The following is a 15,028-nucleotide window of genomic DNA, read 5'->3' as shown; positions in this document are numbered from 1 at the left end:
TTCAGGTAAGTTGTTGTTGACATATATATACGGCACTAATCTCTGAACCCTGAATAGTAATGTGTAAAGTATAAAACTATGTTCCATGCAGCATTGCTTTGTGTTAACCTTTGCTTTCCAGATTGTAGTAATCCAAAGGATTAATGCACAGTACAATAATTATCTGTCATGCATGAATCACAGGATTTCAAGTTCAGACTGCATAACCAAGAAACTATTAGGCAGAAACCAGGAAAACAAGTACCTCATTGTGGTGAGAAAAAGCTTAGTTGTTAATTTTGCACACCCAGACATAGTTCGAATCCATGAAGTGGTACTAAGATGTGTGCAAATCTACATACAGGAAATCAGGAATAAATGTAAAAACAGACAGGATGTGTTAACATAAATTTTCCCCACAGATTTTACAGGTAAGGAAATGTTGCTAGTAGCTGTATGAAGGGTATACTAATAAACTGTGCACAACTGTTCAATTGTCACACCACACACCTGCAAATGACAGCAGGATAGGTACATACAATATGCACTCCTCACGAATCATACCTCTCAACTGTACAGATATTCACTGAATGTTCAGATATTTGTCTCAGAGTTTTGGTCTGTTTTATATAAAGTAGTGGTATCATGACAAATCAATGGCAAATCATTATAGACTGAAGTTAGAAAATAATGATAGATATATAAGTGGCAAACGTCATATCCTTCAGAAAAGCCATGCAAATGCAAAACCCATTATGCTATCAACCTTCTAGGTTTGTAAGAGCAATATCTAAGAATTGTCCATATTTATGATCCTTTGTCCCACTCTCATGTATGGCTTTGTTCAGATATCATGCTCTAAGAGGTTGAGAGGTATGTTCCTGATACATGTCTCCAAAGTGCCATGCTGTCACGACTAGTGGTCACTGCTGCAAATAATCCTGGACACAGATAGGAAACAGATTGAAATATGACAGTAGCACACCCACATAGCAGGACAGGGTACCCCTCCTGTACCAGATATGTACCCCTGACATGCATGAGTCCCCTCTAGTCATGCACCCAGGGTTGTCCCAGTTTGCCACATACCATTCCAGGCTGACAGTTTAATAGGTATGTTTGTACTACAGAAGCTATGGGCCATAGGTAGATGTAAAGTGAGGGCAGACCCACACAGTATTGAGCAGTACTGTTGTGGAGAATAGAAGCATAAACAGATGTTAATGGACTTTTTGTCTACCCCCCCACCCCTCATCTGGATCAATACAATAATCCATATACTATGGGTATGTTTTACTCCAAACTTAATGTTGGTACTTGTGTTATATTATAGTTGTTATATTTGATTGCTTGCATGTTAACATACCTTGTTCAAATACCATTGTTGGTTGTCTGCTGCTGTCAATGTTACTGGCATGCTGTTATGATGCATACTGTTGTTCCTTTCCTGCATGTGTTCTGTTTGCCATGCAACTGTTCCAAATCTGTTTTATGGGGTTAATTGGAACACCCACGCATGCTGTTATAACTAATCTTGAAATGTATTGTCCATGCCTAACCACCATAATTTGTAAATCTCAACACCATAGTGCATCTGGGAAGGCAGATCCCAGCAGATCCACCTGTCCTGCCTCATCAGTGAAGGGCAGTGCCATGACTGCTCCGCAGGCTAGTGAAAGCAGATAAGGTACACATACTAAACCTAGAGTATTTGGTAATAGTTTTCACTCTTACTCACAAATGCTGGCTAGTGTACAATGTATGCACTGTACCTGTGTAATATGCATGTATTCTACCTATGTTTCAAATTTCAGCTGTACACCACAAATCTGTTAATTACCTTTAATTTTAAATTAATATTTTCTTGTTTGTTCTCTCCACTGTAACTACTGATGTGCTGCATACCACTGTAAAAACATGTCTATTGTAATTTGTGTGTATACTGATCATGTCTAAATATCTAAATGTATCTGTAATTGTTTCTGTGTTGAGCTTTTCTCCCCAGGCCTCTGCTGAAAAAGGGCCTTTTTGGCTCAGTTAGACACCCTCAGTTAACATATGTAAAATAATAAAATAAATAAATCTGGCTGTGCACCATGCCCCAGCACTTCAGGGACCCAACCCAGATCTGCCTCCTCCACTGGTCCTGCACCACCTTCAGGTGGAACCACATCGGGGGGAGTGGGCATGGACAGGAGGCTGTCACCCGCTGTCAGGTTTGGGGTTTGGTATGCAGCACCCTTATATCTGAGTTTGGAGATCAGCTGCTCCAGAATGAGGGCCACCTGATGCACCTTGAAGGGCAGAGCTCCCCCTCCTATCCATCCTGCAGCACAGCCACCTTTGCGGCTGTCAAGGTGCAGTGGTGACTGCCCATGGGTGGGGATCTCAGTACCACTGTAAACAAATGGGGGTCCATGGGCTTTGGATTCCCAACCACCCTCCCTGTCAAATGTGTTTAGTCCCCTCGTGTCATATAACACCCCTGTCTGCTGTCTTGTCTGTCTTATCTGTCTCTCTACCCAAGCTACCTCCCCAGACATACCTACAATCCTTACCCAACATCCCACTCTCACCTTAAAAAAAAGAAAAGGGCATCTGTCCCCAAAAAAAAAATGTCGCCCCATACATAGCTGTCAATTTCACATACATGTCCAATGGACACATGTAATCTAGTCCAATTGGCTTGACAACACATTTCTGTTATCCTTACCCCTCTTGCTGGGGTTTGAGTGTCCAAATTCACCTCCAAATTCTGTACAAATGCACAGCTATTGCTGTATACGAAATGGGCAGCTATGGACCTTCCCTACACCCATCCTGTAGATGCCTAGCTATCTTTCATATTATTTTTCCCTCTGTGTGCCCCTTTTTCACCACTTTCCTATCACCCCTTTTTCTTTTAATGAAGTTAGCACAGGTGTAAGCATCAGTAAGTGGGATGCTAAGTGAAGCCAACGCTGATTAAGCATCTGTACATTTAACCATGGTTGGCATTGCTGAGCATCGTTCAAACCCACTTACAACTGCATTAATCACTCTGTTTCCATCAGCCACAGTTCTGCCTAGCAACAAAGCAATCAGCCCTACCAAGTCTCAAACCCAGGGCCCCACACACCATGGTCAGAGCAATGTATCATTACATCATTTGAGTTCTAAGGATTGTTGATGCTTTTTCAAACATATCCTGCAGTCGAGTCATTCAACAGTAGGGAAAATATTATGTAGAATCAGTCAAGTTTTGTATATACACATTTACACATGTATATATGTATGGAGATGCATATATACATATATATATATATATATATATATATATATATATATATATATATAAATATATATATATATATATTTTAATATATATTTATATTATGTATATATTATATATATATATATATATATATATATATATATATATATATATATATATAAAAAGAAAAAAAAATATATATATATATTTATATATATAGATCTATATACATATATATATATATATATATATATATATATATAGATCTATATACATATATATATATATATATATATATATGGATCTACCTGACTACGTCGAAACGTCAAAAGAGCGAAAACGACTTCACTGACGCCAGAAGATCGACAAGGCAGAAGACCGACGGAGGAAGACACCGACGCTGAGAACACTGAGATGGGGAAAGGATTTGTAAGTATGCGGTAGTGACGGACGTTAGGGTGTGAGTAAGGTAAGTGTGCGATGTTGACGGTCTGTAGGGATAGGGGTGGGATAAGTGAGTTAGGGTTAGGGCACGGGTTAGCTAAGGGTGCGAGTAAGGTAAGTGTGCGATGTTGGCGGTCTGTAGGGATAGGGGTGGGATAAGTGAGTTAGGGTTAGGGCGCGGGTTAGGTAAGGGTGCAGTAGTGATAGTTTTGGGTTAGGGGGTTAAGTGAGTTAGGGTTAGGGGCGGTTAGGTGAGTGTGCGATAGTGACGGACCTTAGGGTAAGGGTTTGGGTTAGGGTTGTAGATAGTTGTGTATGTATGGGTTAGTGTTGGTTTGTAAGGATTTTGGTGTGCTTGTGTTGTGTGTGTGGGTTTTGGATAGGGGATTTGTTTTGTTTGTTGTTATGATGTGTCGAGTGTATGAGGTGTCGTGTTTGTGAACTGTCGATTATGTGGTGTCGGTGAAGTCGTTTTCGCTCTTTTGAAGTTTCGATGTAGCTCATAACATGCAGTGGAATCATATCTCAGAACCATACCTCTCAACCTCTTTATTTCAAGAAATCTGCCCAAAGGCTGTCCAAATGGGGGGACAATGGGCCAAAACTACAGGCATATTTTAAATAGTGCTGTTATACATGTAGAATGTTGCCAGAGTGACAGGGTTTGTTTCAGCATACATGTTCTGAAGGATGTGAGTTCTGAAACTGAAATGTATGTCATCATTTACTGTCAAAAATCCTCAGACCATCACAGTGATTTACTAGGGATATAAAAATAATGAATCTGTGGAACAGACCAGAAATATGAGCAATAAACCTGCTCATTCTTTAACAATCCAGGCAGTTGAGAGGTAGGCTCAGAACCCCTTAGTGCAAAAACATCTAGACAAAGCCTGACAAAGTTGGGGGGCTAAAGCCATGAAAAACTTGGGGGGAGAAAGCCATGAAAATAGGGACATATCTAAAATACTGTACCAGATAACTTGTCACAGTTGCTGCAGTAACACCCTCATGTCTGTCCTAACATATATTGACTGAAATAGCACAAGTCCAACACTCAATTACTTCTCACTAGTTACTGACTGAAATCCTCACATCATTCCACTGATGTGTCAGAATTACACATTTATGAGGGCCAGGCAACAGTACATCCTACTAATATCTGGATATAACATCACATTAGGGAAACTACACTCAGCTGCTAAGCGTGTCACCAAGCCCCGTCCAAACTACAGTCAGACTGACACATCTCCAACCCAAATCTGTTATGGGGAATTACACATGTACTGGCAAATATATAAGGCACTACAAGGATGTAACAGCACTGAAAAACAGACACCAGTGTGTAAGTGCATACCCACAACCAATTCCACCACAGTCACAGTGACATACCAGTAAGCCAAAGGAACAGTACAGTGTAAGGACTATGTGAACAAAATAATTTCAACATGGTTGCCACTCACACACTACCCCTACATATCTGGCCCAATTCACAGTGCAGTATGACACATGACCATGGTATGGGACATGTCTCAGTCTGCCCCTACAAGCATATACAGCTGATAGGCCACCAGAAACTTGAGCAGCATGCACAGGCAGCTAGAAAAGGAATCATAACATATAGTTCTACCTCCCTTCCTACACTTGCCAAATAACATTGACACACTGCAGTGCTACACAATCCTGACAGTCTGTCAACAGTTGCCAGAAATACACAGAACTCCCAACTGTTCAGTCCCACAGAATGTCCAGGCTTTGGCCTCATATATAAGGCCTCTTACACATAACAAGTTTGGCAGTCTGATACATCACTGGGATGGTATCAGGAGTGAAGGCACTATATAATGATATACCCTACCTATCAGCCTCTTACTGCATGACATCTGGACAAAGCCTGACATACTTGAGGGACAGAGGCCCAAAAACAGGGGCATATGTAAAATACTGCTGTTATAAACTGAGACAGTTACTGGTGTAACAGGGTTTGTTGTAACATATCTTTTTTGAGGGATATGAAGTCAGAAATACAAACGGATGATACCATTTACTGACTGTAATCCCCACAGTATGCTACTGATTTTCCAAAGACAAAAAATGTCTAGGAACATACCAAACATGAGAGTCCAAAATCTGGCCATTCTGCAAATAGCCGTACAGTTGAGAGTTATGTCAACCACATAACACAGTCAGACTTAAAAGCATGCAGAAAAACCATGTCCACACAAAATCTGTTAAACTAGCATTAATTCAGTTGTATAACAGCAATTCTTACATTCTGTCCTTATGTCTGGAACATTCTCCCCAAGTTTATTGGGTTGTCTCCACAGTTTTCATTGCAAGAGGTATTTCCAAATACCCTCTGTGATGCTGGTGTTCACACACCACCATGAAGTCCTCCTCACAGGCAAGGGAAATGAGCAAAGTCCACATGATTACTCAATTATAGGAGTGTGTTGCCATGCCATTGGCTATAGGAATAACACCACAGCTGTTCTGCATGAAATTAGCAAGTGGGGGACACCAACTGGTGCACAGACCATCAGCTGCTCATGAACATTACCTACAAAAGACAAGCAGCTGCCTATGCAAAGCAGATATATACCCTACATCTGGAAAGAGAGAGAGAGAGAAAGAGGGAAAGAGACAGAGACACACAGACCAAGAAACCAAATTACACATAGTGGAATAAAACCAACCATACTTGGAAAAAAAGGTATGTCAAACAAGTAAGCATGTAATAGAATGCAGTAGGGGGTATGTAATAATAGAGAATAGGAAGTTCAACAAATATGTATCAACAAGACTTGCTGTACTGATATATTGCTGATCAGAAGCTATGGCCATAGCAACTGGGTCTGTCTGCAGTGACGTAGATCACAGCTCAGGACCCTGAGTCACCCCAGGAAAGGATGGCTCACATATGACTACTACTGGAGTATGTGTCGAACAATACTGACTGTGACACTGCTACCCCAGCTACTGAGATGTCGTAGATAGCCATTTGTTGATTGTGAATACAACTATGATATACATGTCTGTCACAGAAATGTGAGAGACCTATACAGGGTATTTGTATAGTGAAATACTGTTGCATATGTGTGTGTTGAACTGCATGTGATATACTGAGCTCATACCATTCAACTGTCCAGTGTTATGCACACTGACCATATGTGTGCCTCATATTTGTAGTCATTTACTCATATAAAGTTGTGTTATGTCTGGTAAATCATTGGCAACATGGGAAGACTGACATTACAACTTATCCTTCCTTTTCTTTTGGCTGTTCCCATTAGGGGTCACCACAGCAGATCATCTGTCTCCATTTCCTCTTGTGCATCTTGCTGTGTCACACCAACCTCCTGCATGTTGTCTATCAACACATCCATACACCTTATCTTAGGCCTTCCTCTTTTCCTCTTACCTGTCACATTCATCCTTACCATCCATTTCCCATTATACTTAGAATTCCTTCTCAGCACATGTCCAAACCAACATAATCCTGCTACACTTTGGCTTGGTCTCCAAACCAACCAACCTGGGTAGACCCTCTAACATACATATCCCTAATACTGTCCACCCTCGTCATACCCAGTACAAATGTTAAAATCTTTAACTCTGCCACATACAGCACTGACTATATCTACAACCCATATAACATAGCTGGCCTCACTACCATCCTTTAGACCTTCCCTCTCACTCTTAATGGTACTCATCTGTCATAAATTACTCCTGACACTCTTCTCCACACTACCCATCCTGCCTGTACTATCTTCTTCACCTCTTCCCCACACACGTCATTACTCTGAAATGTTGATCTCAAGCATTTAAACTCATCCACCTTTCAAAACTCTATTTCCTACATCATCACCATTCCTCTATCCTCCCTCCTATTCACACACATGTATTCTATCTTAGTCCTGCTGACCATCATTCCTCTCCTCTGTAGAACATATCTCCACCTCTTCAGAGCATCCTCAACCTGTTCCCTACTCTCACTATGGATCATAATGTCATCTGCAAACATCACAGTCAATGAGGACTCCTGTCTGATCATGTCTGTCAACCTGTCCATCACCACTGCAAATACGAAAGGGCTTAGAGCTGAACCCTGATGTAATCCCACCTGCACCATAAATGCACCTGTCACTCTCACTGCAGAACTCACTGCTGTCACACTACCCTTGTACATATCCTGTAGCACTCTTACAGATTCCTCCAACACCCTGAGTTCCTCATACAATACCACAACACCTCTCAAGGCACCCTATCATATGCTTTCTCAAAGTCCACAAAGACACAACGCAACTCCTTCCAACCTTCTACATACGTTTCCATCAACAGTCTCAGAGCAAACATTGCATCTGTACTGCTCTTTCCTGGAAGAAACTATACTGTTGATTACTAATCCCCACCTCCCTTCTTAACCTAGCCTTCACTACTCTTTCCCATAAATTCATGCTGTGACTTCTTCGTCTTCTTTCGGCTATTTCCCAGTTAGGGGTCGCCACAGTGGGTCACCTGTCCGCTCATGACTGGCAGTGGAGTTTTATAGTGTCGAGTTGCCAGCTCGGCACCCAACCTTCCACAGAAGACACACACATGCACACACACCTAGGGCCAATTTAGAGTGTCCAATCCACCTACAGCATGTCTTTGGGATGTGGGAGGAAACCAGAATACCTGGAGGAAACCCACGCAACTGCAGGGAGGACATGCAGACTCCACACAGAAGGCACCCCAGCCAAGTACTGAACCGGAGAACCTCTTGCTGTGAGGTAAATTCATGCTGTGACTGATCATTGTAATCCCACTGTAGTTACTATATCTCTGCACATCACCCTTATTCTTATAATTGGTAACCAAATACTTTTTCTCCACCCCTCACACATCCTCTCACTTTCCAGGATTACATTAAACAATCTGGTTAAAAAGACCACTGCCATTTCTCCTAAACACCTCTACCTACCTATGAAGCCTAGTACCTACCTATGAACCTATATAGGAAATGCACCCTGGGGATCACTTCTGTGTCTATACTCGACAGTGGCACAGGAAAATAACTTTCTTGGGTGGTGTAAGCCAGGGATCCTTGTTGGCTAGGGTTATGTAGGCCCTTGGGCAGATAGCCTAGTACCTACCTATGAACCTATCAACCTATGAACCATGCTTCCACAGGTATGTCATCTGGGCCAACAGCCTTTCCATTCTTAATCCTCTTCATAGCTATCCTTACTCCCTCATTGCTAAACTGTTGCACTTCCTGATTCACCATACCCACATCATCCAACCTACTCTCTCTTCCCCATTCTTTTCATTCAACAGCCCCTCAAAGTACTCTTTCCATCTCCTCAACACACTCTTCTTGCTTGTGAGTATGTTTCCCTCATTATCCTTTATTACCCTTATCTGCTGCACATCCTTCCTAGCTCCGTTCATCTGTCTAGCCCATTGGTATAGGTCCTATTCTCCATCCTTCGTGTCCAACCTTTCATACAACCCTTCATAAGCCTCTTCCTTAACCTTTGCCACCTCTCTCTTTACCACGCCCCTCATCTCCTTATAGTCCTGTTTACTTTCTTCATCTATCTGACAATCCCACTTCTTCTTTGCCAACTTCTTTCTGTGTATACTCCCTTGTACTTCCTCATTCCACCACCAGGTCCCCTTGTCCTCCTTCCTCTGTCCCAATGTCACACTAAGCACATTTCTAGTCATCTCCCTTACTAGCTGTGCTGTAGTTACCCAGATATTTGGTAACTCTTCACTGCCACCCACTGCCTGTCTTAACTCTTCCCTGAACTCAACCTCACAATCACCCTTTTTAATTTTCCACCATTTGATCCCGAGTGCTGCCCTCACACTCCTCCTCTTCTTCTTAATCACCAACATCATCCCACCGACCAACATTCCATACTGCCTAACTACACTTTCCCCTATCATAAATTTACAGTCTCCAATCTCCTTCAAACAGGCCATCCTGCATAGGAGAAAATCCACCTGTGTGCATCTTCCTCCACTGTTGTATGTCATCCTATGCTCTTCTGTCTTGTTAAAATATGTATTCACCACAGCCATGTCCATCCTTTTTGCAAACTCCACCACCATCTCACCTTCTGCCTTCCTCTGCTTAAGACCATACCTAACATCAATTCCACATCCCCTCTGTTCCCTTCACCAACATGCCCATTGAAATCTGCTCCAATCACCACTCTCTTACCCTCGGTTAGTCATCACCACTTCATTCAATTCACTCCAAAGTTTTTCTGTCTCATCCATCGCACACGCAACTAGCGGAGCATATGCACTAACAACAGTCATCATTATACCATCAATGTCCAGCTTTATTAACATCACTTTATCCAACACTCTTTTCACCTCCAAAAACACCCTTGCCATAATGTTCCTTCAGGATAACTCCTACACGATTTCTCCTCCCATCTACATCATGGTAGAACTATATGGACCCGACTCCAATACACCTAGCCTTAGGCCCCTTCCATCTGGTCTCTTGCACACACAATATATCAACCTTCCTTCTGTCATTCATATCAGCTAGCTCTGTCCCCATACTAGTCATACTGCCAACATTAAAAGTTCCTACCCTCACTAACACACTCCTAGCCATTCTCCTCTCTTCCTGTCATATGAGTGTCAGACATCCTCCAGGATATGTCTGTGAATGCAAAGGTTACTTTGCTATCAAATAACTTGTGTGTTATAGGAATATTAAGAAAGTGCCACCCATGTATGTGTGACATCCTCCAGATGTCCTGCTCTAACAGGTTGACATGAATGACTAAACAGCAAGTGTAAATACAGTGTGCCATTCTGACTTAGAACAGAAATGTATATCAGGTATTACTTGTGCACATCTATGTATGAGTAGGTGCACCTGGCTGCCTCAAACAAACAGACATGAGATGCAAAATGTCAAGTAAATAAGCTGTACATGTTATACACATGCATAATCTCAGTTTCTGTGCATCCAACAGATTTAGATTTCTACAGCTACTGGTTGTTGCATTGCCCTGACACAGACATGGGTACTAGAATAAGCATGATTATCAGGTTGAAATTTCAGAGGTGTCCAACCATGTTATAACCTTGTGTCCATGCCAACTACAAACAGCCATATGACCACCGACATAGCTGTATGGACTCAGCAATAACTTACCTGTAAAACACGTCTCCACTAAAGTAGAGTAATACCCTTTGCTTTGCTGGAAAGCAGCAATACACAAACCACATAATTGGTCACTATGTCAGCTGTACAGGTTAGAGTAGGAGCAGGCATCAACTTGGCAGTGAGTCAACCTTTGTCTGAACAAGCATATAAGATCCCAGGTGGATTACTGTAAGGCTAACTATGAGTTCAAATTGGACACATCCACCAAGGGCAATCTCAAGGCCATCTTCACATATGTCTGCAATCTCAGAGGCAAAAACACAACCCACCCTGTAATGGTGGTCAATCACACCACATACACACACATAGCTATAGGCAACCTGCCTACAGACAGGTTTGGTGCAAACATCACCCCCCTGGCTCACCATCAGTGTAGGTAGATATGCACAGCACCTGCACCTCACTTCTCATCATCAAGAAGCAGGTGTATACTGCCTAATCAAAGTCAACAAAAGCAAGTCTCCATGGGACCTGAGAACATTTCTGTCTGCACTCTACATGAACTCAGGCATATGCTTCCAGCTCCATTACACACTGTATTCAAGCAAAGCTTGAGGACCATTGACATCCCATCTGCAAGGAAGACAGCCACTGTCATCCCTCTACACAAACATGAATGATGAATGGTGATTTATGCAATGTACTGTCTCTCATTTGGGGGAACATGACACATCAGGACCAGGAGTGCAATTCAGGTTTATACTGTGCTGATAGATGACAGGGGTATGATGTGGTTGTAAGTGGTGACTAATGATAGGCAATATTGATGTGCTGGCTCTGTAAATAACTTTGGGCAATGTCTGAGGTCCTGTGATGTGTTTTCCTGTTTATGTCTTCCAGGTGCCATGCAATGTCAGTTAGTGTACACTGCAGAGGAAAATGCAGCCATTACAGAAGCAATACTGCAGCACCATGTGGTGCTGTTCGGCCAGAGCTGACAAAATCTGCAGGAGCGGACTGCCCTGTGGGATGACCTTCTCCACAGAGTGAACACCTTGGGTCACCATGGCCACACATACAATCAGGTCAGGCAAAGTGCTGCTGCCATGTCTAGGGACCATTCAGCCACAAGTGGGGGTCCTGCTATGCAGGTCTCATTTACACCAACAGAGGAGCTCCTTGGTAACCTTGGGGCAGCCTCCATACAACAACCAACACATGAAACACCAGTTGTGGAGGTGGGTGGCACCCAAACAACAGGCGAGGAGTGTCCAGGTAAGGCCACAATGCACATCAATTAAATCATGTAGAAGTCATACTGTCTTTAATAGATTATTTAGATGCATATTTCAGTGAAAACTGCATTTGTGGGTGGGGTTTAGAAATGCACACAAGTACACATCTATGGGGAGGGACAGCAAATTGTGTACTATCATAGCTTGTACTGTACCTGTGCAAACACATAGCATTCATCTTGTACCAATGTCAAATGTGAGTCTGCTGACAACGCCTCTCCCCCACAACTGCATAAGTACCTCTGGTCTGCATGTGGGACAGCAGCCTGAAGCCAGTGAGTATGGGATTTATCTCTTGTGGCTCACCAGTATCCCAGGAATGTTAAGGTCATGCATGTGACCATGCACACAACTGTTGCTCTCAGCTATTTTGCAATATCTGCATGTTCACTTGTGGTGGGGTTAACTGCATTACATCACAGGAGTCATCACAGGGGCCTATTTGCAGGAGATGTCACATATCTGTAGCATACCTCACAACCTGCCATTGCAGGAAATCTGGACAAAGACTGACAAAATAGGGCAATGAAGGCCCAAAACAAGGGACATATTTTATAAATTAGTGTTATACAGTGCATATAAATGGTATACACACACCTGTTAGAATGCCAGGTATTTGTGAAATACAAAAATGAGAGCACAATAACACATTTCTAAACCCTTCCAACCTTTCTTGTGACCTATAACCTGTACAATCCAATTATAAAACAAACAAATCTGGTAGGGGAACAATTATGATACATAAAAAACTTACAAGAAGCTAGATGGATACGTGTGCACAGGCTGAAGCTAATACTGTATTGAAGCAGCTTTCATTATTACAGAATTAGGTCTTCTTTAGTACACACCTGCCATCAATTACAGAAACTCTTTGATTAACAGCAAATAATGGTCAGCTGTCCTACCAGGATCATCCTAAATTTACTTAGCTGCCTGCTAAAGCAACAGCCATAGCTCACATACAGTTTATAGAGCAGCAAAGGGATCACATTTGTGAAAGGTATCAGCCCAGAGAAGGGTACACACACATTTCCACAGCATTGCATATACCATGGAACAAAGTGAAGACAGTCATCACATGGTGGTGGAAATATGGGGCAACAGTGGCATTGCAAAAAACTGGACATCCCTCCAAATGTGTGGAAAAGACAAGACCCAAACTGGTCAGGGAGGCTGCCAGAAGGACTACAGCAACACTACAGGAGTTGCAGGAATCCCTGGCTAGTACTGGTTGTGTAGTACATATGACACAATCTCCCATATTCTCCACATGTCTGTCCTATGGGGTAGGTTTGGAAGATGGAAGCCTTCTCACAGAGAGAACAACATCCAAGTCTGACAGATTTCTCAAGAAAAATACATCAGGTCCCTCAATAGCATGTGGGTAAATGTGTTATGGTGTAATGAGACCAAGGTTGTACTTTTTGTCCACAATACCAAAAGGTTTGATTGGCACAAGAACGACACTGAGCATCACCAAAAGAATACCATCCCCATGGTGAAGCACGGTGATGGCAATGTCCTGCTTTGGGCTTGCTGTTCATAAGCTGGAAGTGCACCTATAGCCAAGGTGGAGGGGATTAGGAAGAGTTCAAAATCCCAGTCCCTTTTGGCCCAAAATAGTCATGTGTCTCCTAGAAAGCTGTGGATGGAGAGGACTTACACCTTTCCACACAACACTGACTTATAACATACATCAAAATCCATAAAAGAATGTCTTCACCAAAAGACAATCAATGTTTTGGAAGGACCCAGCCACAGTCCTCACATACATCTAATAGAGAGTCTGTGGGGTGCCCTGAAGAGACCTGTGCAGAAGTGATGTCCTTGCAATCTGACAGAGTTGGAGGGCTTCTGCAAGGGAGAGTGTACAAATATTGCTAAGTTGAGATGTGCCATGCTGATACACACCTTCCAAAGAGGGCTGACACTGTTATGAAATCAAAAGGTGCTTTAACAATGCATTAGTTTAAGGGTGTGCACAGTCATGTAACCAGCCTATTTTACATATTTCAACTTCTACATGTTACCCCTAATTGATGTGTTTGTTCTTCAATTGGATTGCACAGGTTATAGGTCTCATTAAAGTTGGGAAATGTTATCACATGATTTCTGTGGTCTCATGTTATATATCAGACAAACCTGGCATGTTAACATGGGTGTCTACAGTTATAATATCCACTGTAAGCTTAGAAGGTTGTTAGTGGAACTAGTTCTGTTGTAACATACCTGTACTGCATGTTTTGAAGTGTGAGACTCAAAATATCTTATTAAATAGTGACACTAGTCCTCATATCATACCAGTAATGTGCCAGACAAATACAGGAGTTATGACGAACATAACAGAAATATGAGCCACACATAGACATTCAGTGAAACTCTGCATAGTTGAGAGGTATGTTCTGTAAGAGTTGCCACTGCACTGTGCTATACAGGTGAACAGCAATTACGTGTACATGAGTGCAGTGTGTGCTACTTGAAGTCCATCACCTACTAACACTACTCACATATCACAGAGGTATATATAAGTTGTAACAGGAAGTGGAAAAGGCTGCATTGCATGATGTTTGGGCCTGTCTTAGGTGTGTATGTAGTGGTCTGACTGTGTTGTGAATCTCACAAATTGGCTATTGTGAGGTCTGTGTAATGCCTGTCTGCTGTGCGCACACGTGTGTGGGTGTGTGTGTGTGTGTGTGTGTGTGTGTGTGTGTGTGTGTGTGTTTGCTCATAAATGTGCATGTATGTGTGTGCATGTGTAGCAGCAAACTGTATAGTGCAAGTATTAATTTACATATGTTGTCTTTCCTCCACAGCTGGTCATGGTGGTCGCAGTCCCTCCTGCTCAGTATCTAGTGTCAGTGTCTCTGCATACTCTGGCAATGATGATGGTCATATTCAGGCACAGGTGGTGTTGTCAGGGGCTGAATCTGT

This window comes from Protopterus annectens, chromosome 1.part1 (assembly GCF_019279795.1).
Source record: "Protopterus annectens isolate FY-2018-M chromosome 1.part1, PAN1.0, whole genome shotgun sequence".
Lineage (NCBI taxonomy): Eukaryota > Metazoa > Chordata > Ceratodontiformes > Protopteridae > Protopterus > Protopterus annectens.
Note: the sequence above shows the minus strand (reverse complement) of the source record.